At 35.3% G+C, this 25,721-nt stretch overlaps 1 protein-coding gene across 1 annotated transcript in view; it reads right to left on the bottom strand.

Annotated features, from left to right (window-relative positions):
* Positions 1 to 25,467, bottom strand: part of cacng8b (calcium channel, voltage-dependent, gamma subunit 8b) — a 54,156-nt gene extending 28,689 nt beyond the window's left edge. Inside the window, exon 1 of the mRNA XM_056475993.1 lies at positions 25,211 to 25,467. The gene's annotated coding sequence lies outside the window, so the exon portion shown is untranslated. The remainder of the gene's footprint in view (positions 1 to 25,210) is intronic.
* Positions 25,468 to 25,721: the final 254 nt, after the last annotated feature.

The raw sequence follows: 25,721 nt of genomic DNA, 5'->3' as shown, positions 1-25,721 counted from the left end.
TCTGCCGCGCCACAGAGAGTGTCTGGGTGTGCCGTGTCGAGGCTTCGAGCGGCGCATCCGGTGCCTCAATCAAAGTTAATTCAGTGTGCGGGGTTATTAGTTTCTGTGTACAAGCTCGGCACTTGAAACTAGCACACAGTTGGCTGTAAAACTGTACAAAGACACAAATGATTTTGTACTCTCTGCTTGGTCTGTGTCCGAGCCGTACATGTACGACTGATTGCTGATCCTCTCCTGCTCCTTTCAGTCTTCCTGTCTGTGTTGCAAACGCAGAGCGGGTGAGCTCATGGCCCCACCCCCTTGTTACGTTGGCGGGAAGCTGAAACTAGTCTACATGTGAAGCAACACACTCATAAATCAGCGAACTGTGGACGCGCCCCCAACATGACACTTTTTAACACATTATAATAAAAAAATCTGAATTGTGTTTTAAACTGAACCTAAACTGGCACACTCAGAAGAACCATAATATTAATATTAAATCATAAAAAGAGGTAAACTATGTGCCCTTTAACTTACTCATTAGGCAGCAAAAAACTTTTAATTAATATTTTAAGTTCTCTGCACCTAACATTTTAATTTCTTTAAACGATTCACCATGTCTCGATTGGAAATTCTGCCCTGACAACCGCGCTGATTGGTCAATATATGTTATATAATTCAAGGGGGTCATTTTGCTTGTGATGCTGAATTTTGCTGAAGCACAGCAGGACAGAGGCACTACCTGAACCCATCAGAGGAAAGAGAAAAGTTAAATTAGTAAGTAGATATTTAAATGCTTATATACATTTAGCTTAATTGATAACCACGCAGGAGCGACACAGTGGGTAGCGTTGTCGCCTCACAGCAAGAAGGTCGCTGGTTCCCGGCTGGGTCATTTGACATTTCTGTGTGGAGTTTGTGTGTTGGTGTGGGTTTCCTCTGGGTGCTGCGGTTTCCCCCACAAGTCCAAAGACATGTGCTATAGGTGAATTGGGTAAGCTAAATTGTCTGTAGTGTATGTGTTTATGTCCTGGTCCTCCAGGTTAAGTGTTGGGCTAACGTCCCACCTCATAAAAACTAAATGTTACGAAACTCCAACATGATGCATGATAATCCAACATTGATATAAATGGCCCTGGGAGTAAGCAAGTAAAAAATATAAAAGCTAAGTAATTTGGAAGTTTAGTCTATTAGCCATTTTATCTGTACTTAAACATTTAAGTTTTTTGTAATTAAACATTTAAGTTAATTCAATGAAGAAACCACATTTGGTCACCTCAATTACTTGAGTTGTCGATTTCCCTTTACTCAAATTAACTTAAGGATTCACTTTCCTAAAATCATTTGAGTAGTTTCAACTTATTAGGGTGTACAGTGCAATTATGAATTCTGTCGCATGGCATCATGGGATAGCGCACCGTCCACTGCAATGCACACTAAAGAATCTGGCCAAAAGTACTCTGGAGTAATTCTTACCTACTGTTTTTCGAAGTACTAATTCGCATACTACTTATCTCACATTCCAATTTTTACATATTTTACCAATTTCAGACAGAGATTAAATGTTTGCACCTTGATATTTCTTTAAGCCCTACTCACACTGTGGGATTTCAGCCACGATTTGATCATTTGAGATCTAGACTAAAACTTCTGTTCTTTGATTGTTGGTTTGACATGTCCTAGACAGCTGCTTAATGGCCGTTGCGATCAGATTTTTCCTCCGATGATGTTTTCGCAGTGTCAGAAAATTTCAGACACTTTTCTGCAGTGTGACAAGCTTTGACAAGTGTCAATCCAAGAACCAATAGGAGCACCAAATCTGATCCTTCTATCCTTCTAACTATCGCAATCCTTTAAACCACCACAGGGAAATGTCAAAAGAGCTTTTTTCTACTTCCTGGTTTATTTTATTGAGACATGCTTTGTGCAAAATTGCTGCTATTGATTGTTATGTATGCTGTGAGGTAGAATTTCATGAAAGTGTCATGGATGGATGACGTCAAACTACCGGTGAGTTTTCTTCCACGTTCAGTGCATCTTTTTTACACTTTTGCATTCAGTTTGACATTCATTCATTCATTTTCTTTTTGACTTAGTCCCTTTATTAATAGGGGCTCACCACAGCGGAATGAACCACAAACCTATTCAGCATATGTTTTACGCAGCAGATGGCCTTCCAGCTGCAACCCATTACTGGGAAACATCCATACACACTCATTCACACACATACAGTACGGAAAATGTAGCTTATTCAATTCACCTGTACCGCATGTGTTTGGACTGTGGGGGAAACCGGAGCACCCGGAGGAAACATGCAAACTCCACGCAGAAACGCCAACTGACCAAGCCGGGGCTCGAACCAGCAACCTTATTGCTGTGAGGCGATTATGTTAACCACTGTGCCACCGTGCTGACCCATTCAGTTTGACATTGTGGGTAGATTTCATTCTAAAGGGCTCATCCCTATGCCCTAATCCCTTCAGAGGGTCCCTTTCCTAAACTGAGTGTAGTGTATGAGACCAAACAGCTTCTCTGTTAAGAGGATCATTTCCCAAAGTGTTCATCAATTGTATTTTTCAAAATCCTTCATTCCAAAACACCCTTCAAAGTGACCAGTTTTGACCACTTTGGTTTGGAATGACACTTCAATATGGCGGCCACAAGTGCTGATATATGGAGGGTAATATATTCCATTTGGAAAGCACCGTGAGACAGCTCACAGATCTTACAAGTGTGACATGTTTGTGCAGTCTGACATACAATCTATGGGATTAATAAAAATTGCACAATATGAGCCAGGATTTAATCTGAATTAGAATTATTAGTTCTGAAAAATATATTTTACCTGCTTATTTTAATACCTTCAAATAAATGAATGAGTTAAAGGCATAGCATTAAAAGAAAAGCATTTTTTCCAGGGAAATATTATATATCGTAAGAAATATCGTTACAATACTCAACAACCATATTTAATATTTTTTTCCAGTATTGTGCAGCCCTACTTTCCACTGTCTGCACAATGATAAACACATACAAACATGTAGCCTGGCAGACTACGAAATAACATATTTAAATCTATTTATAGTCACACAAGGACAAGAGAGGAAAAAAAACCTGGAAGAAAAACAGCAGAGATCTTGTTCTCATGAGACTGTGACGTAATGGCGCTTCCATTCATAACTTCACAGTTATGCTGCCATCTGAGAATTGATTTGCTAGGCTTTGGGGATAGCAGGAGAGGGGGAAGAAATGACATAAAATAACTTAATTCCAACAGATCATTTCCTCACCATACATACGACACGTCAAGATGTGTACGTCGAGTAACCGATCAAAATTACAGACAATTAATGCAGCATTCAGACAAATCATGTCATGCCTGTGAAAGGCGAAGCCGTAATTATGGGAAAGGGAAACGCGTCCAATTATTATGACTCGTGAATCAAAATAATTAGCACATAAGTCCCTGCTGCAATCAGTGTCAATTATGACCTTTTTTTTGCGACGCTCAGAAGAGAGAGAGAATGAGCGTGAGACAGAAACATAGGAGGAGAGAATGGACACAGCAGGCAATATAATAATGGAGAGTCTGAATGAAATCAAACAAAAGCAAATGCACTGAAGTTTGAAAACCTTTTGTGCAAAGAAACCCTTGAATGATTCATTTTTTAAAAGTCAACTGAAATTTTAGTAATACAAAAATATATATTTCATACTCTTTTTAATTTTTTTTTTAATAAAAAATCCTGTTAAACCTATTAGGTTCAATTCTTTACCTCCTGTACACAAGCTTCACACACAATAAAGATGTGCTTCATTGATGACAAATGAGACATTAGCAAAACTGTAGCATCCACCTCATCTGGCACTCTTTTTTCACGTATTATTATTTCTATTCGGTGTGTGAGAAAACTGTTTGAAGGAATCAGTGAGGGTATGTGCACACAAGACTAATTTTAACTAAAAACATCCCAGCAAGCTTTTTTGTGTTTAAAACATGTCTAATAGATGTCTAATAGATGTCTATAATGTGCATTTTATAAAAATGTAGCTTTTAGTGCTAGATCCACCAGGAAGACATAATGTCACGTCACTCATCACAGTCAGTTCCAACCAATTGCCACGAGACACAAGAAATATATAAGCTGTCCACTCATTTCATTCATTTGGTTGCAGATACTGACACGGACAACCACCCACCATCCTCTCCACCACCACCAGGTAAGGTCCACCCCTGCCTTCATCCTCGGCAGCCAAATGTAAATGTAATTGATTAAATTATGAAATGAAGAACTTAGTCAAATTTACAATATTTTGTATATTGATTTCCACTTTAATGGGAATATATGTATAAAAAACTTGATTAATGTTACCATTTAGCAGAAAAAGGCATGTTTTACTATAGATTTTAGACCTAGGGCACTGCCATCTTGGAATATCACTGTGTCTGATGTCACGGGCTTGGTTCCGTTGCCTCAGCTGAACAGATACAGTGAAAGTAATGGACTGAACACGGAGACTAATTTAACTCAATGTGTGAAGCTGTGGATGTGGAGCTGCTGCAAATACACATACCTTTGGAACGGTATAGCAGAAAATTTGGTGGTTTCAAAACCTTGACTTTTCCAAACCGCGGTATACCTTGAAATCGGTTATTGTTCCATGTCTTTGTGTGTCTAACTTAAAAATATATACAGATAAAGTCAGCATTATTAGCCCCCCTTTGATTTTTTTCATCTTTTTTTAAATATTTCCCAAATGATGTTTAACAGAGCAAGGAATTTTCACAGTATGTCTGATAATGTTTTTTCTTCTGGTAAAAGTCTTATTTGCTTTATTTCGGCTAGAATAAAAGCAGTTTTTAATTTTTTATGAACCTTTTTAAGGTAAAAATTATTAGCCCCTTTAAGCTAATTTTTTTTTGATAGTCTACAGAACAAACCATCGCTATTCAATAACTTGCCTAATTACCCTAACCTGCCTAGTTAACCTAATTAACCTAATTAAGCCTTTAAATGTCACTTTAAGCTGTATAGAAGTGTCTTGAAAAATATCTAGTCAAATATTATGTACTGTCATCATGGCAAAGATAAAATAAATCAGTTATTATAAAATAGTTATTAAAACTATTGTATTTAGAAATGTGTTAAACAGAAATTGGGGACAAAAAATACACAGGAGGGCTAATAATTCAGGGGGATAATAATTCTGACTTCAACTGTATATTTATTCTATTGTTCTTTTTTCCTTTTAATTGCCGATCATTTGATGCACTTTGGTTCACTCTCTGTATTACGCTGCCTGACTGCCTCTATGGGTTTCAACCATGGTTTCAACAAGGTTCGCTACTGATGTAATGGGGTGGGTACTTTCACTTTTCACTACTACAGCTGCTCACCTCTGTTCGTGTTCAAACCAAACTAAGATTGGCGCGTTTTTTCATGGCAGGTTTTTATCCTTCATACATGTTGAGAGATTGAGTTAATCGACTTGAAGAGGGAATATGTCTTGACAAAATCCACATAGCCGTGACTTAGTAAAGCGTGAAGTCATGTATGATTTTAATCGTTGCATTGGTCTAAATGTAAATCCCTTCAACAGGCAGCGCTGGAGCAGTGTGACAGTGGACCAAAGCACATCAAACGAAAGGTATTAACAAAAGAAAAATACACAACTTAAGACACTCAAATACTTGTATTTGTTGTATTTGCACCAGCTCTGCGATGCACGTCCACAGCTTCATGCATTGAGTTAAATTAGGCTGTGCAATCTGTGTTCAGTTCGTTACTACCATGATTGAAACCCAGACAGGCAGTGTAATACAGAGAGTGGACCAAAGTGCGTCAAATGATAGGTTATTAAAAAGGCAACTTCATGCATTAGGTTAAATTAGGCTTTACAGTCTCCGTGTTCAGTCCATTACTTCCACTGTGTCTGTTCAGCTGAGGAAACGGAACCAACCCTGTAAGGTCAGACACAGCGACATTCCAAGATGGCGGCACCCTAGGTCTAAAATCTGAAGTAAAACATGCCATTTTCTGCTAAATGGTAACAATAATGGAGTTTGATTAATAAATTTTCATTAAAGTGGAATCCAATGTACAAAATAAGGTAAAGTTGACCGAGTACTTTATTCCCCTTTAAATATAGAGATAAATGCAACTTACTTTGGCAAGCAGATTCAATAAGACAATTGTCCTATTTGTTCAACATTCAGGCTCACTAACATTAGTCTTCACTTCACCTTTGTGTTTGGTTGAATGTGTATGGCTGCTGGAGCTTCATGGTCATGCTGAGGGTGTGAGAAGGAACTGAGCCGAGAGATGACATCGCTAATGAAGGATCAGAGCGGAACACCTGAGCTCTCCTGCTCTCCTCTCATTCCCACACAGCCCTTATAACAGCTCTCACAGTCCCACACCTCTCCTTCACTCCAGTAACACTCTTTCCCTGCCAGCCTCACCTCTAATGCGCTCCATTTGTGGACACTTAGTTCATCCCACTCACACTGTGAGTGCCGTATGCATAAAATTATGGGTATACTTTCCATGTATTTCAGGAATATGTGTGTCTTAAAATTGCCTTTTGACATTTTGTTCGCTTAAACAGTAGAGCTTAGTGGCTTAATGTATTCCTATGAAACCAAAGCTGAATCTTCAGTATCGTTACTCTAGTCTTCAGTGTAATGCTTTAGTTATCAAACATATATGATATTTTAGTGCCTAATTAACTTTATTATTTGTGTTTTAAAAACTCTAAAACACACTCTGAAATATGAGGAATGCTAATTTCAAGCATTTATTTGACATCTAATCCTTTTGTAATATTAAAAATGTATTTGCTGCCCCATGATCAATTTAATTCATATTTGCATGAATAAATAAAACATAATATAGTAAAATGGAAGTCATGGTGGCGCAGTGGGTAGCACGATTGCTTCACAGCAAAAAGGTTCTTTGTTCGAGTCCTGGCTGGGTCAGTTAGCATTTCTATGTGGAGTTTGCATGTTCTCCCTGTGTTCGTCCGGGTTTCCTCCGGGTGTTCCGATTTCCCCTGCAGTCCAAAGACATGCGGTACAGGTGAATTGAATAAGCTAAATTGGCCATAGTGTATGTTTGTGAATGCAATGGTCTATGGGTGTTTCCCTGTGTTGGGTTGCGGCTGGAAGTAAAACATGTGCTGGATAAGTTGGCAGTTCATTCCGATGTAGCCACCCCTGATTACTAAAGTTTATGCTATGTAAAAATGCCTCTGGTTGAAGAGGAAAAAGTCATTTGGCTAACATAATAAAGTTTGTTGTCTGAACATCATTTTGTTAGGTGTTGTCGTAACTTGAATATATCGATGCAAACTGTTGCGTAATTTTTTTGTTTGTTTGGTCTAAACCAGTGTTTCCCAACCCTGTTCCTGGAGGCACACTTAACAGTACATATTTTCGGTGTTTCTCTTATCTGACCCATTAACTTCAGGTTTTGGAGCCTATTTTAATGTTTTGATGCGTTGATTCAGGTGTGTTTGATTAAGGAGAGGTTGAAAATGTGGACTGTTGGTGTGCGTTCAGGAACAGGGTTGGGAAACACTGGTCTAAACAATATTTTTTCGAATGCACATTTACTTTAACAAGTTCAATTCAACTAGCAGTACAATTTTACTAATGTATATAGTTTTTATGCAAATGTTAATGAGCATATGAGGAAAATCTATTAAATGAGACCATTTAAATTAAAAAGTAGCAAAATTATCATATTTGTTACACCACCAGCATCACGTGTAAGTCATATAGAGGTGTTTGTGCAACAAAATACAAGTGGTAAAAAACTGATAATAATCAAACGACCCTTAAATATTCACAAAAAATAGAGCTTTAGTAAAAATAGAGCACTTACGGACATATGTTTTTACATTTAAATCAGCCACAGAATTATACACAGCATGTGTTACTCTCGACCGTCCACTGAGAGACATGAAAGTAAAACTAATCCAAATGCAGTACTATAAATGTCGACTAGGTCAGGGATTCTCAACCGGTGGGCAGCGGCCCACTAGTGGGCCTCAGCGATCCTGCATGTGGGCCACAAGATAGCTTAAATTTAACTTTATTATTGTACTTTAATTATTTGATTTCATGATTAAATAGGTTTTATATAAAAATTATTGGTGTAATGGCATTTCCCATTTTCTGTTATTGATTACTTCAGACTCTGCAAAAAGAGCCTCATTGTAAAATACAAACTTAACCGTGGCTACACTTCCAACCGCTGCACGTCAACTAGGACTACATGCTCAGCTGTATTAAACAAACCATCACGCAAAGGTAATGGTGATTAGAGTTAACCAGTTTACGCATGCCTCACGTCTGCGAATTGTATCAGAGTCGCACATCTCCGTTGATTCACAAACTATGCGTGCTCTCTTTGTGTGAACTTTTTAGAATTTCAGCATAGTTGTCCAAGTTAGGGTTGTATAACGTGAGTGCGAGTGTTTTATAACAGACACGCGCCCATACAGGAGGATCTAGCAAGACTTGGTGGTCAGATCGGTGTGTTTCAACAAACTTAAGGGTGTTTTTACTGTATTTTAAATCATTATTTTTTGTTTATTTTATTGGATACGATCAATAGATGAATAGTAGTCAGTCCAATTCAAAGCAGCGGCTTTTTTTGTCATCTTTGTCCTGTACAGGTTCATTTATTAAAGAAAAGGCCCATATATATATATATATATATATATATATATATATATATATATATATATATATATATATATATATATATATATATATATATATATATATAGTTTATTTTAGTTTTTTATCAAAATAATAATGAGATAATAATAGTATAAGCAAAAGAAATGTAATAAATAAAGGTTTAAAATAAGCATATTCTCTAAACAATCAGTTTAAACAAAAATGTCAGACGTGCACCTTCATAAAATTTCTGAAGAAGGCGGTTGGCCCTGAAATGAAAAAGGTTGAGAACCCCTGGTCTAATATATAGACTCTTAATAAATAGATGCTGAAATACAGCGGTACATTATGCCACATACACAATATTTTTCTTGACTGTTTTTTGTAATAAAAATGATGCATTTATTATAGGGCTATCCAAAGAGGGTAAAATCTAATTGTGATTTTTCTGAAATTGTGATTTTGATTCAATTTGTGATTTTAATTTAGTAAACAGCTCACTATTCTCAATGGTGTGTAACACACACTTTAAATGAAGACAATACAACATGCTTTAACAGTAAATATATGAATAAATATTATGTCTATATAAATATAGTCTATGTACAGTGTGTAGCCATTATATATTTAATCTGAATAAAGTATGTGCACTTAGACAGTTTTATACATTATTACATGGTAACAAAAAAAATTGTTCTACCATGGTTTTAGATGCCTCATGGGCAAACCCAAGCGGATTCAGTAGAAGCATCGCAATTAAACATGTTAGACATGGACAACAAAAATCCCATATAGGTTGCTTATGAGGGTCACAAGTAGGTGTCTGGAATTCCCACATGGGCAAACCCAGGTGGGCCCCACATGGGCAATCCTAGTCAGGCCCCACATGGGCAATACCAGGTGGGCCCCATATGGGCTTTCCCATATTTTTGATGTTGCAGTGCGTGGGCCGGCAGTTTGAAACCCATGATCTATGTTGATCCTGGAACAACATTTCAATCAGAATTAAGGGTTACGTTAACCGTTTATGATAAGTTTCGGCTTATGGTTAGGTTTATGCACTTCTACATGATTATTCTACATGTGATTATTCAACTATTATACCACTCTGATTTCAGGAATAATTTACAGTTATGGTTGGGTTTAAGGGTAGGGAAAAGGTATGGATTACATTTTCAAACAAAAATGATGTTTCAGGATCAACATAGATGTTAATGCATCGTACTTGGCAAACTCATAAAATGTTGCTTTAGATATCTAAAAATTGTAAAAGTATACTTACTTGTGCATTCTGATATAGCTGTATAGTTTTACTTAATTAGCAAAAAAAATTATTTTTTATTATTTTATTATTAGCTAACCAAAGGTTCAATTATGTTTAGATTTAGTTATGTTTTTCCTGTCTGGTTTGTCTCTCGACTTAAACCGCCTACCCAGCTAGAATAGAATGTTCTCTCAACTTTGGCTAACATTCCCTACAGGTTGTGTTAATGTTTTAAAGAAAACATTTTAATGTAATATCCAATGAATTTTCAAAAAAAAAAAAAATCCCAAAACAATGAACAAGAACATTCTAGCGGTGTTTTGAAAATGTTGGTAAGGGACCAGATTAAAGAATGTTTTCTTGTGAAAAACTTTTTCACAATGTTTCATAAAACCAAAGTAAGAACTTTCTTACAGTCACATTAGAGAAATGTTTTAAGAACATCATTGAGATGTGGAATGTTCTTCGAAGAATGTTCTAGCAATAAGACATTTGAACAAAGCTAGCACATTTTATCTGCAACATTTTAAAAACATTTTAAGATCATTGAAATGGCACCAGATTGAACAATGTTCTCTGTTCAATGTTTTAAAAAAATCAAAGTAACAACATTCTCACAGTCACATTAGAGAAATGTTATAAGAACATGATTTCTTTTTAATAATGAGACAGAAAGACAGGAACTTGCAAACTTAGTTGGCTAACGATTGTTTTTATAAAGGAAACACCAGAAACTATATGAAGAGTTCAGACGCTAAAGCCGCTAAACGCCATTTCTGCCAAAAATTAGATAATGGCATTGAGTGAATGCTTTAGGCACGTACTACACCATCAACAAATAGATATGCTTGTAATCATCTAAATCCCAGTGTCAGTCCATTCAGAAATAACAGTTTGTTGGCAAAAGCCGCTAAACAACAGCTGCCTTTGACAGCAGAAGCCGCTATATCCAATCAGAAGCGCAATCGAATCATGTATTTTCAATGTATTCGCTGTTAAGCCGGATTTTATGAGGAGACATATTCTGCTTTTGATTTCGATTTTAAAAGACGGAGTTTGATGAATTGGATGAGCCTGCCCGACTGTCAGTGAACGGCAAATGAAAACGTCCCTTACCTCAAAACTCTGTGCATTTTAAGAAAAAGAAAACACAGTGTACAGACGGAAGTGTAACATGCATTCATAATGTGTTTTCGCACAGCGACGCTACTTTAAATTAGTCCGATTTACTATACAATAAACGGCAACTGCATTTCATGAAAGACAGTTAAGATGCCATTCTGTTATCCCACATGTATGCTATGAAGATAAACTTTAAATTAGATCTACTTTAAATTAGTCCGATTTACTATACAATAAACGGCAACTGCGTTTTATTAAATACAGTTAAGATGCCAAGAGAGTTGAGGATAAACAAGAGACCAAAACCTTAATTATGGAGAGAATGAATGAATGACAGCATCTAATTGTCTGAGAGACATCCCCTTTTTGCCCAGTAGGCCTACCTTGTGTTTTATTTGCCAATTTAAGGTATTTTTTAAAAGATAAATATAATGTATAAAACTATACAATATTTATATTACTTCATAATACCTTTATGTCTGATAAGCTTTTTATATTAATGGACAATGCACAGATATTGATGTTTCACAATGTTTTTACACTACATTATTTGAATCTACCAAGCTTAGCTTACAATGTTTACATTGTTCTACTTACATTAAATCTAAATCCCAAATATCAGAAATGACAACAGCTTGTCAAGATTTAATTAATGTCAGTTTTAATGTTATTGATTAATGCACTTACTAGAGAGATTTCATTCATTCATTTTCCTTCTGCTTTTTCCCTGGTTTATCACAGCAGAATGAACCGCCACTTACTTGACAGATTTATATATTTTAAATTTCAGGTGGTTTGTGTGTTTTATGTTTGGTAAAATAATTTCTAATGGCATCTTAATTTTCAACTAATTACACTGTCTTGTTCCAACAGGTGGATTTAGAGGGTTTTGCATAAAAAGCAGACGTGGATTTAGCTGGTTGACGCAAAAGAAAATTTACCTTGTTAAAAAACAAAGAATTATCTAAAGTGACATTTTTGAAGAAAAGGTATTTTATTTACTAGCTAATAACCTTTTCATTACATATAAAATGAAACTTCTGAACGTTATCCGAGGAGCCTGATAGAAAATGCTCATTTACAAGAAAAGAGGTCTAATGGATTTAGAGGTTTTTCCATCTGAACTCTTCATATACAGATTGACTCTGTATTCTTGTTTTTCTGCTCCTCCAACAAACAAACACAAATGGTACATGACATTATTAGAAATATAACTCATTTAAAACAAAGCAAAATTTTGCTTTTGGATATCTAATATCTAATTTACTTGCTATTAAGTGAGTCATACAAAACTCATGCTTTTCAACATGACATTTTATTATGTTTCTTTGATTCTTACCTTTTATGTATTGAGTAATAAAGCAGATATAAAAGATCTGCAATGTATCAAAGATCAAAAGAAAGTGCATGATAAATAGAGTGACTGTGCATTCCGAAAAGAAAGAACAAATACCTGAAACAGGTCGCCAACAATTACAGTCTCAGTTCCTGGATAAGCTTATTTATGATTGTAATAAATTAGCATAATCATCATTGGCTGCCTGCAAACAGTTCGCTACATTTCGAAACATGTCAAAACGATACTATTTTATACACTGTTAAAGCAAATCCGCATCCATAATTGATGTATTTGTTACTGTTTGTATTACTGTGTTTACAAGTGCGGGCGTCACAGTGGTGCAGTGGATAGCACAATTGCCTCACAACAAGAAGATCGGTGGTTTGAGCCTCAACTGGGTCAGCTGGCATTTCTGTGTGGAGTTTGCATGTTCTCCCTTCGGGTGCTCCCCCACAATCCAAAGACATGCGCTATAGGTGAATTGGATAAGCTAAATTGGCCATAGTATGTGAGTTTGTGTGTGTGTGAATGAGAGTTTATGGGTGTTGTAATGTGCATTCGCTGAGTAAAACATATGCTGGAATAGTTGGCAGTTCATTCCGCTGTGGTGACCTCTGATTAATAAGGGACTAAGCCGAATGAATGAATGAATGAATATGTATATAAAATAAAGCAATACACCAAGTATTTTTTGTTATTATACCTATTAAGAGTAACCTTTTTTTCAGCTTAAACCAATATTATGATAACAGCCCCATATACAGAAACCAGACCCTTGATTAACATCTTTTGACATTAAATGAATGTAAACCTACTTCAGCATAACACCAAAATAATAGCCAATCATGTTACAGCTTGCCAGAACAAAGGGTGTTTGAGTCCCATCTGAGCTGACAGACTTAGGTTAGTCTGACACCTGTGCTCATTTTTAAACAACAAAAAAACAGACCTCTTTCAAGCGTGATTTACAAAAATTAAATGAAGCGTACATTTCAAATCACACTTCTCCCTAAAACTGAATTGAATTGTCCTTTTTCTGTGATTCAAAACAGAGTGTTTATAACTAATTAGTCATATAGTTTAAAACGATTATACAAAGTGACTTACAGTATACCTGCTCAGTGATTTGAGCACAATGGTGATGACTCTCTGCACAATCTCTCTTACCCGTCAAGCTCTACACTGCATTATGAACAAATATTATAAAGGGAAAAGAGTGTGTATGTTTGTGAGAAGAGCTATGATGAACCAGCCAGTAGTGAATTTATAATCTATCAGAGTGGAGGCAATTTGCATGCTATTTATATGCATAGGCATGTGAAGCTTTCAGGAGGAGGTCACCTTAAAAGATTCAAATTAAACAGTCAAAGCACGGGATGGCTTACCGTTTAATAATCCCATCCATAAGAACAGAGAGATCTACTTTTGTTTTTATTAACAGTAAATATTTATAAACTGATTAAATAATTGATTAAAGAAATCAGACTAGAAATAAATGATTCAGTGGATCAAATAGATTCATAAAAAAAAAATCTACATTTTTCCTGTACTGGAACAAAGCTAAATTTGAAACTGTAAACACTACAGTTCAAACATCTGTGGTCATTATGTATTTGTTTGACAAGGCTATGGAATAAATGTAAAATTGTCTGAATTAATGTTCCGTTTCTTGCACAGATCTAATAGTTTTACTTGATAAGAGCTGAATTCATTGTCATAACCCACAGGTTTGTTTATTTATTTATTTATTTATTTATTTATTTATTTATTTATTTATTTATTTATTTATTTATTGCCTTAGAGGGTTTGTTCACTTCAAAATGAAATCATCTTATTAATCACTCATTCTCATGTCGTTCCGATCCCAGAGATTTTTGTTCATCTTCAAAATAGAAATTGAGATATTTTAGGTGAAATCTGAGCGCTCCCTCATTCTTAATAAACAACAATGGGGTAACACATTACAACAACAGTACATGAATAATGATGAATTAATATGTAAACTAAACATTACTTTGTAATAAAGTGATAAGTAGGGCCAGACAGAATCTGCGGACATTTTTTGCTATTTCTGCGCAGAATATTGTGAAAAATCTGCGGATTTATGTGAAATAAAAACTTAATATATTAAATTAAAAAATTACATTTTTAACTTTTTTTATTGTTTACAATGCAAATCCTATTAGATCCATTTATTTGGTAAACAAAGCAAGTCTCTCATATAATATATCTACAACATATCTACTAAAAGACAGAAATGATTACTTTGCAAACTGTTTTGTAAGTAAATCATATGAACGCTTTCATATTAGTCAGTAATATTACTGGAATTAATTTAAAAACTGAATAAATATAAGTTTACACACAACTAATAAACTAAATAAAAAGACTCAATGATGGGCCGAAAATCTGCAGATTTCTGCGTGCGCAGATTCCGTGTGGGCCTAGTGATACGTTAATGTATGTGCTAATCATGAACTAACTTTAACAACAACATGGTTCGCAAGAGTTCATGCATAAATGTTTATGCATACATTAACATGTAAGTTTAAGCTAAATGTCACCAACGTGAACTCATGAGCTGTTAATGTATAATTATGTCATGCTTTACTTGAAGGGGCACATCATCATTAACTCATCCTTAACTACTCATGAACTCCTGTGCTTGAACTGTTGATGTTGACAGAACACTTTTCTATTGTTATTCAGTGTAAACGCACTAGACGGACGTGCATAAGTAGTTCATGAGTAGTTAAAAATTGGTTTATGATGATGTGCCCCTTTAAGTAATGTCATGATATAATTATATTGATGAGCTTTTCTTTGAGAGAAACGCTTAATACATCACTACCTGCGACTCGTTTGTGTTCTGACCACATGTGCTTGGTTGTGTACTATATCAATAAAGTGTGTTGTTCTTATGACGTTTTACAACAGGAGGAAAACGCAAATTACTTCCAAATGCTTCAAATATAGTCTGTGTTAGTAAATGCAAGGCTATTGATGAAATCCAGGCATAACACTGTAAGACAAGGTTTCAGATGACTGTTTTTGAGCCTCCATGCTAATCAATCTTTCAGATTCTGGAGTGCATTCCATGTCTAAAGAACATTATAAATGATAAATTATCCTAAATAAAACAAAAACATTTATAGATATGGTAAAAGTATATAATTTCACTCACCTGGGAAATAGAGGCAACTTTAATGGTTTGTGAGCATAATTAAGTGCACACAGCATGCCATATCATCTGATAATTGTAAGAAATAATTCTAAAAAGCAACTGACCGTGCAATGCCACATAAAACAAAAATACGATGTATATGCCGAGCTCAGCAGCTAATCAGCCGGAATCAGCTGAGGTGAAGTGACGGCGACCAGCGAGACCTAGCTGTCACTCAAGTGGCCACACAGTTAATTATGCAGACTTAATATAAATGAAACGGATGAGTTATAAAAAAATTCACCCCCTCACAGTTATCATAAAGGGTTATATTAGCTATATGAACCAAAATCTTTCTTTGTACCAGGCTGTAAACACTTCTTTTTTTTGCTGTAAAGTTTAACAGTGGGCTCAATCGAAATTTGTTCTATTATGGAGCCTTGGAGTAAAACAAGTAAGTAAATGAATTATATGGCTAATTATAAAAATTAAGTCAACTAAACCATTCCAAGTTATGTTGAATTTACTCACGTTTGAAAGTAAAGTCAACTTGTTGCTTTTAAGGCAACGGATTTACTCACTATTTTAATGTAAATCAACAAATCACTTTTTACAATGCAGTAATTTAAAAGATAAGTTTAAGTAAATGCTGTTTTTTGACATTTAATTAATCAAATAAAACAATATAATACTTTTTGAAAAAATATATCAGCGTAAAACAGCAATTTATTATATTTGTGATCAAATATCTGCAGCCTTGGAGAATGGAGTGTCCATTAAATTTGTGTCCCAACAAAGAATCTCTCACACCTGCTCTAACATCATCGCGAAAGCATCTGATAGGTGTTTGAATGGAATGTACTATAGCAGGCTACTGGCAAAGTATGAGAATTTCTGCTCAGGGATATTCCCTATAATAAATCCATGCTTCTTTTATTTCAGTTAAGTTCTTTCCAGATGAACTTCCAACATAAAGATCATTTGCCGTGAGGCAGTTGCTCAATGAACGATGAACGATAATATAGTTCCAGCTATGCTAGCTGGAACCGTGTAGGAAGCTCGGAGGAAGTGTGCGAGAGAGAATATTCATTTTCTTTGTTTAACCTGGATGTCCGTGTCTCCACCCACAAGCAATTAACAGAGTCTCTAAACAAGCACTATTACCTTGTTTCCTAATTCCTTTTGAGATCCAGAATGGAAATGTATGAACTGACTGAATGAATCATATTTTCTTTTGTTTTGCAGCTTGCTATAGGTTCTTTTTGATGACTTTGCATGAAGGAAACAAATGATCACAGTCTTGCGCTCTCTCTCTCTCTCCCCCTATCTCCTGCTCTCTCTCTCTCTCTCTCTCTCTCTCTCTCTCTTCTGTATTTAAAGCAGAGGATTCTCATTCAGTGAAAGTTTCAGTCCCAGTTGGGAGTGTTGAAAAGGAGAGTTAATTATCACAGCTCTGAGGACAATTCAAAGGAACTGTTGGTGTATGTGGAGGCTGTTCAGTTTGAGTCTATACTAACATTGAAATTAATATACAGTTGAAGTCAGAATTATTTGTCACCCTTCGAATAAATGTTTCTTTTTTAAATATTTCCCAAATGATGTTTAACAGTGCAAGGAAATTTTCACAGTATGTCTGATAATATTTTTTCTTCTAGAGAAAGTCTTATTTGTTTTATTTCGGCTAGAATAAAAGCAGTTTTGAATTTTCCATGAACCATTTTAAGGTCAAAATTATTAACACCTACCTTTAAGCCCTTTTTTTCGTCTGTCTACAGAACAAACCATCGTTATACAGTAACTTGCCTAATTACCCTAACCTGCCTAGTTAACCTAATTAACCTAGTTAAGCCTTTAAATGTCACTTTAAGCTGTATAGAAGTGTCTTGAAAAATATTAATGAGTTATTAAATCTATTATGTTTAGAAATGTGTTGAAAAAAATCATCTCTCTGTTAAACAGAAAATGGGGAAAAAATAAACAGGGGGGCCAATAATTCAGGGGGGCTAATAATTATGACTTCAACTGTATATGAACCAATATATTGATCTAAAAATGCATTATTCACAAATTAACTTCACAAACAAATAAGCATATATTTGACCACACCATGTGTGCACAAAATTATTCAAAAAAAACAATTTTCAGACCAAATTAATTTGTTCTAAAACATCAGTATCCTTAATGTGCTGTACATATTCAATCAAGAACTGTATTAGAATAATATTGCAAAATTGTACTTAAAATCAAAATAACAAGATATAATAATAATATTTTTAAATACATTTTAAAATGCTGTATATTTCTGTTATAAATGAATAAGAAAATACTGAAGTGAACTAAGATTAATAAAAGTATTAATGTTATCCCTAATGTAAAGTGCTACAAATATTATATTATATTATATTATATTATATTATATTATATTATATTATATTATATTATATTATATTATATTATATTATATATATTATATATATTTTATATATTTTATAGTATATATTTTATATATAATACATATTATATTACAGTGCTGAGCGTAATCACAGTACAGAGTCTTTTTGAACATGAATATTTTTATCCATTTCTCAGTGAACATAGGCAAAGTATGTTGGTGCATTTAAACAAAACAGATTTATTGAACAGATTATATTTATTAAAATAATATTTTAGTCATCAAACATATTTAGAAATTGAAAGACAATACAATTAAATTCAAGCAAAATATTGCGAAGAAATTACAGCCCACAAAATTTCAAGAAAATTTCTAATTTTTTTTTTTTTTTGCTTCTCCTGTTTTTTTCTCTTTTTTAAATTTGTATGTAATATTTTTCTATAACATATTTGTTTGAATGTACTAGTTTTTGGACCGTTATCTTAAGTTATTTTGTTAGATAAGCTCCATATTTGGCTTCAGTACTTACTGATCTAATGTATATGCACAAATATAATATTGTATAGCTTCCTATTATACAAATTTAAAAGATAGATTTGTGAGGGGTGTACTTATATATGCTGAGCACTGTATATTATAATACATTATATGAACAACGAAATAAGTCAGTACCAAACCTTAAGCACTGCAAAAGTGTGTGTGTGTGTGTGTGTTAATACATACTGTATGTGGATACCTGCTTTCAATATATGATTGAAAACTAAAATTTTCAAAACTCACTTTAAAAAAAAAAACACTGCAGTAAAAAGACATCGTTCATCTGTGCCAAAAACAAAATTAAAATTAGTACTATTGCATCATTGCACTAGGGTAAAAGTAACCGCAATGCAAACAGATGTTGCCTGACTCATCTGATGTCACTGTCTGTTAAAAAGCCACAACAATATAGAAGCCTCTTATCTGAACAGAACCTTAACCGCACTGACCAAAAACAATCTGCATATAAACAACAGCTCTCTAAAAGGCTTTAACCTCCATCGACAAAAGAGAAAAACTCTTTTTCCGGAGTCGTGAGGATATGGCTCTGCCATATTGAGCATTGATCGGGGGGTATGAGAGGTCAGTTCACTCCACTTTGTTTGTGTGCTGCAGTATGACTGTTTTAAAAGCTGTATTGGTCTAGTGGGACAGAACAAGTGTCACGAATAACACAACGTGCATTTCATAGGATGGCATAGTGAAGAGTAGCCGACTGCAAAAACAAATCTCAATCACATTTCACAATTTACTTGTTTCAATTTACACCGATTAAATGCTGCACGATTAATTGAGTGGGATCTTGATTCAAACAACCATGCAATTCTTGAAATACATTCAAATCTACCAGATACTGCAGACATAATGTATGTTCATAAAGCTATGTTCAAACTGCACTGTTCTTCCCATAGACTTCCACTCATGCACATGCAAATGTGACAAACTGGGAATGCAAGCACATGCGACAAGTTTCGCTGTTCGCTGACTGTGTAAAACCAATCGAAGACCAAAACATGACCTCTGTGTACAGACATTTCAAATTTGGACCAATCGCTAGCTGTTTTAATGTCTAATTAGCTTGTTTAATCTTGCCCGTTTTCGCAGCAACGTAAGACAGAATTTCGAAAGCACAAATTGCAGTGTGACTGCAGCTTTAGTCTTTTCAGCTAGTATTATCATGTCTGTTTAAACATTCAAATTGTTCATCATAGTTCATAGTTTGGATATGAACACGGATGTCTGGTAATATCAAAATGTTTGAATACAAAGGCTTTAAATGAAGGCTGGAGCTGTTACAATAACATTTTATTTGTCATTGAACAGTTTGTTAAAGAGATTCTTCAAAGTGATTCATCCAGTAATTAAACATGTGAAGTTATAATGAGTCAGTGGTCATTTATTCAAACTGAGATTTATAAATAATAATTTAAATTATATTATATTTGAATATTTAAGATTGCAGCAAATAATGGATTTGAAATCTCTAGTAATTTGTTAAATGGTCAGTTGACCCAAAAATGTTTTAATTGTATTAATTCAAATGTAATTAAATGTATTAATTGCCCTCATGCTGTTCCAATCCCCTGAGACCTCAATTCATCTTCGGAACACAAATGAAAATATTTTAGATGCAATCCGAGAGCTGCCCATGCTGCATACAGCAATTGTGTTTACTTGCCTGTAGTAAACATGCACCCTGGCCTGATGCAGAAGAGAAGTCATTGGCGAATAAAGCCATTTTATAGTTTTTAGTGCAAAAAAGGCTTCTGGGAGCTTCATAAAAGGGCTGCAAGCTCTTTTATAAATGTAATTCTTTGTGCGATACATTACAAAACGAATACAATTCACCAGATGACTTGAATGGCTTTGTTTAGAAGGAACTCATTAGCAAAGATAAAAAAAAAATTCAACCACGTTTTTCTCAAAACATATTTGGGTGCAGAAATTGAATATCCAAATGTGAAATAACACTGCATAGTGTTTATTGTATAAATTATTATATAAATGAATCTTTATTAGAGTTTATTTCAAATGGTACAATTTCCTAAAATAAAGTTTTTAGATGTTAGTGTCACTAAGGCTATCTATAAGTAAGTGTGCTCCAAAACAGTGACAAAATTTTCATTAAGAAGATATAAATATCCAATGCTTGCAGTTTGCACTTGTCTAAATAGGTTAACATGGATTTTTTGACACCACCTTTAGTATCAAATCAAATCCTCTGAACAATCAAATGCTCTCTAGTATCTGACATGTCCCACAACCTTCAAGACGCTTCTCATTTGCTGTGCTGGAGCTCTCGATGGCAGAGCTATGATAAACGCTACTTGCTGTTTTCAAAAAAGGGAGGAGCTACTACATGTCCCGCCCTGTCTTCACATTTCAGTTTAAACATCAAACAAAACTGCACATTTCAAAGCACTTTACAGGATCTTCAAACTCTCTTGAAAGATCCTGCCCACATAGACACAGGCCTTAAAAACACATGCAGATGATAAACTTTCATTATAATTAAATGCTTAAGTGAAATCTGATGTGTTCTGAACTCTGGCTCCTGGACAACTATAATCCCGACTCAAGATTGCACATTCTGCGATGTGACTTTTGCAGATTCGCACATTGCAATATCGTTGCTGAAATGATATATTGTGCAGCCTTGCGACACTACCTGACAAAAGTCTAGTCGTCAATCCCAGAGCAAAAAATAATAACTTGACTTCTAGTTGATCATTTGGAGAGCGCCAGAAGGTAGATTTTCTGATGAATCATCTGTTGAACTGCATCCTCATAATCACAAATACAGAGGACCTATTGCAACCCGCATGGAACCAAGATTCTCATAGAAATCAGTCAAGTTTGGTGAAGGAAAAATCATGGTTTGGGGTTACATTTAGTATAAGGGTGTGCGAGAGATCTGCAGAGTGGATGGCAACATCAACAACCTGAGGTATGAAGACATTTGTGCTGCCTATAACATTACAAACCACAGGAGAGGGCAAATTCTACAGCAGGATAGCACTCCTTCTCATACCACAGCCTCCACATCAAAGTTCATGAAGGCAAAGAAGGTCAAGATGCTCCAGGATTGGCCAGCCCAGTCACCAGACATGAATATTATTGAGCATGTCTGGGGTAAGATGAAGGAGGAGGCATTGAAGATGAATCCAAAGAATCTTAATGAACTCTGGGAGTCCTGCAAGAATGCTTTCTTTTCCATTCCTAATGAGTTTATTAGTAAGTTATTTGAGTCATTGCAGAGATGTATGGATGCAGTCCTCCAAGCTCATGGGAGTCGCACGCAGTATTAATTCTTTAATTCCATCATGACTTTATATTCTATGCTGTACATTATTTCTGACGTTTGTCTAAGCAAAGTCAGACCTTGCTGTCCTAATAAAATAATTTAAAATCAAGACATGATCATATTTCATTTTGCTAAAATAAGTGTAATCTAGAGGCCTTTTCCTTTCATACTAGCCACTTCTGATACCAAATGATCAACTATAAGTCAAGTTATTATTTGTTGTTCCTAAAACTTGGACAGGCGACAAGAGTTTTGTCAGGTAGTGTACATATGATTACAGCTGCAGTCACGTTGAACAATGTTTTGACAATGTTTTTGGTTCCTTTTCTGTACTTTGAACATCTCTGTACTACCGATGTTTATGATGAACAAGGCAGCTCTCATATTTCATCAAAAATGTCTAAATTTGTGTTTCCAAAGACGAACGAATAACTCAGGGAATTAGAACAACATGGGGGTGGTAATTAATGACAGATTTTTCACTTTTGCGTGAACTAACCCTTTTACACAGTCTATTCATAATACGGAGACATCTCTGATCACAGCGATCTCTATTTTAAACACAACAGTGACTTAGCTCATCCAGAATTGTGCAGCTCTATACGCAGAGGCTTCCTGCAAAGATAGAATCTGTCATTTATATGTCTGAAGCATTACAACTGCATGACGCCTTATTTTTACACTTCACTCTCTTAAATTACACAGAAAATAAAGCAGATAGTCTCAGTCGGTGGTTCGCTCTTTAATAATTGCCAAAAGGCCGTCTGCGGGGTTTCTTTTCCTTTGTTATAATCTGAAATGCTCTCAGCTCCTGTATAGATCGTGGGGAAATGGTGTTGGTACAGTAATGCTGACACAGGACTCTTCAGAGTATTACATAATTTGATCCCAGGAGACACAATCTGCTTAAACAGAATCCTCTAAAGGAGAGCGATGCAACCTGAGCCCTGACCAGGTGCTTTCTTTCATTAAAACACTTCTGTGTGGTCATAGGCCATACAAACTGTGGAGGCTCATCTTAGGCTTCCTCTGAGCACACAAGCTCGCTCATTAAGATTTCTGTGCCAAAGACTGGCGCTACCATCAATAGCTTGTGCTGTCTGATTCATTTTTAGCAGTTAAACACACAATATGACACTAAATGTGAAGCATATTGTCACATGTTGACTGATCAAGTCAAATCATATTGCAGATACAAAATGCTGTCATAATGTGCGAGTTGACAGAAATCTGTTGCAGGGTTTTTGAATGCACAAATGCTGCAGTAGAAAGTTGCTGTGATAAAGCTGTTGTAAACGATGATCATTGGATTATGTTTCACAAGAACATTTTTATTTAGGTTTTTCTGCTTTAAAATGTAATGTTTAAATTAATGCTTGCCATTACTGTCTTCACTTTGTATATATTACAGTTTATCACTTCCTTAATGTGAAATTAGTTTTGGCATACTGTATGCACCAATGCACCAATCTGTTTCTGAATAATTTTTTTATGATAAAATAAGTGGTAAATTGAAGGTCACATCATGACTTTAACGGATAGTTCACCGAAAAATGATAATTCTGTCATCATTTACTTAACCTTTACTTATGAGAAGAGTATATAGTATGCTATAAGTAGGGCCAGACAGAATCTGCGGACATTTTTTGCAATTTCTGTGGAGAATTTTGTGGATTTATCCAGAATGATTTTAGGAGTATCATAACTAAAAACGTAATATATGAAATCAAAAATGATGCCTTTCTAACTTATTTAATGTTTACAATGCAAATCCAGTTAGATCCACTTATTTAGTAAACAAAGCAAGTCTATCATATAATATATCTAATAATAAACAGAAAATAAAACTTTAAAAACTATTTTGTAAATAAATCAAATGAACATTTTCATATTAGTCCATAATATTACTGAAATTATTTAAAAACTGAATAAATATAAATGTACACACATTTACATTTAAGTAAATAAATCGACTCAATGAAGGGCTAAAAATCTGCGAAAATCTGCAGATTTCGGCACGCGCGGATTCCGTGTGGGCCTACTCATGAATTACTTTCTTCTGTTAAACACAAAAGAAGATCTTCTGAAACATTTAGAAAACCTGTAACCATTGACCTCCAGTGTATTTGCATTACCTACAATGGAAGTCAATGGTTACAGGTTTTTATCTTTAAATCATATTTTTTGTGTGTTTCCTGTTTACCAGAAGAAAGACTCTCATAAATATTTGAAACCACCTGAATGTGCATAGTGAATATATTTTTTATTTATTAAATAATATATTATTATAAATAATATATTATTTATTTTATTTGTTGTACCATATGACTTTAAAATTTATAAAATCTGTAAGTTTCTTTGCAATAAAAATGACCCAGATGCAATTTAGTAAACTGTGTGTCGTCAACTGTGTGACGTTCAATACCAATAATAACCTAAAGTTTAAAAAATGTGAAACTGATGTTGGTAACTGCTAAAAAAAATTAAATAAATAAATAAATACTTTTTCTAAGGAAAAACAAATTGTGCAATATTTGATGGATATGTGAATAATAGAATAATACTGTTTCACTATTGGATTTCATTGCATTTAGCATTCAATTCTTTCAGCTAAAATAACATTAAAACATGTTTGCATAATTAGCCTACATTAAAACACATTTCCACAGCGGGGGCCTTTAACATCAGTGTGTGACAGGTGCATCTTTCCCTTTGATCATCGCCTAATGCAGAAATAGAGGCCTCTTGACAGCAAGAGCCTTGTTTCCTGAGGTCACATGACGTGAGTGAAGAGCATGGATCAAACATGTCCGAGCAGGGCTGTGAAAAGGTCCGCGCTCGTGATCACTGAGATCAGATAAATGGTCAGGGTGAAGTGTGGGAGTTGACAGGGGGGAGGCTGAGCGCTGATGCGAGCCGCAGTGCATTCATTACAGGAGCCCTCCATCCACCGACACCGAAAATGGACGCCTTTCTCTTAAAAAAAAAAAAAAAAAAGCCCTTCATTGGCGCTTCAAAAGGCTAAACGGACTGGATGTGTCCGAAGAGCCGGGACAGACCTGCTCTAGAAGTACATCAGTGGCGTTTGCTTAATCGAGCTCCAGATAACGACAGTTTATGCTGCACATGCATAATGAATGCGAGGATGCGCTTGCAGATGCACAACGAAGACGATTTCATTTATCACGTTTCCCTCAGATATAACGAACATTTTGCAGAGACCACCAAAAAATTGCGGGCGAATCGACAGCTGAGCTTGCAAGCTTGCAGTTTGGCATCGATTGATTCAGCTTTTTACATTCCACTTCCACATGGACACACACATGCCGTCGGAACATCCAAACATCCCTCAAAAAGAAAAAAAAAACATCGCGAGCACACACGCAGACTACAAATAATCTGAGATTTTTTCGCTTACCAGTTTAGTTTGTCTCCTGTTTGAAGACCGTCGCGTTCCCAAAGAGGAAGACGAGGAGAGATAATTGCATATCAAGAGAAATGGACCGCAAACGAGTTAGAAAAGAAAACAACTGATGGGGTTTGCTCGTCTCGCGTCGTCAAATAATTGTGGTTATAAAAATAGAAGTTACAAACGCGAATCTCTCTCAAGACTGATAGTGTATAGGAGATATTCAGCGCGCACACGTCCCCACGTCACTCGAGCACGGATTTGTCTAGAGCGCGTGTAGCCAATGCGTGTGCGCGACTGCGTCTCCCCCGCCCGCGCGCAACCCTTCACTCGCTCTATCCGTCCCTTTTCTTACCCCTGTGTGCGTGTGTATGTGTGTGTCAGAGAGAGAGAGAACGAGAGAGAGAGAGTCGTAAGCAACTTGTCGCATACCAAATTCTGACAGACCAGACGAAATATTCGCGCCATTGTGTTTTTGAAATGGTAGCTTTCCCTCCCCACACTACACACTCAAACATCA

The sequence above is a fragment of the Danio aesculapii genome, chromosome 16, assembly GCF_903798145.1.
Source record: "Danio aesculapii chromosome 16, fDanAes4.1, whole genome shotgun sequence".
Classification (NCBI taxonomy): domain Eukaryota; kingdom Metazoa; phylum Chordata; class Actinopteri; order Cypriniformes; family Danionidae; genus Danio; species Danio aesculapii.
This window is presented reverse-complemented; position numbering and strand designations above follow the sequence as displayed.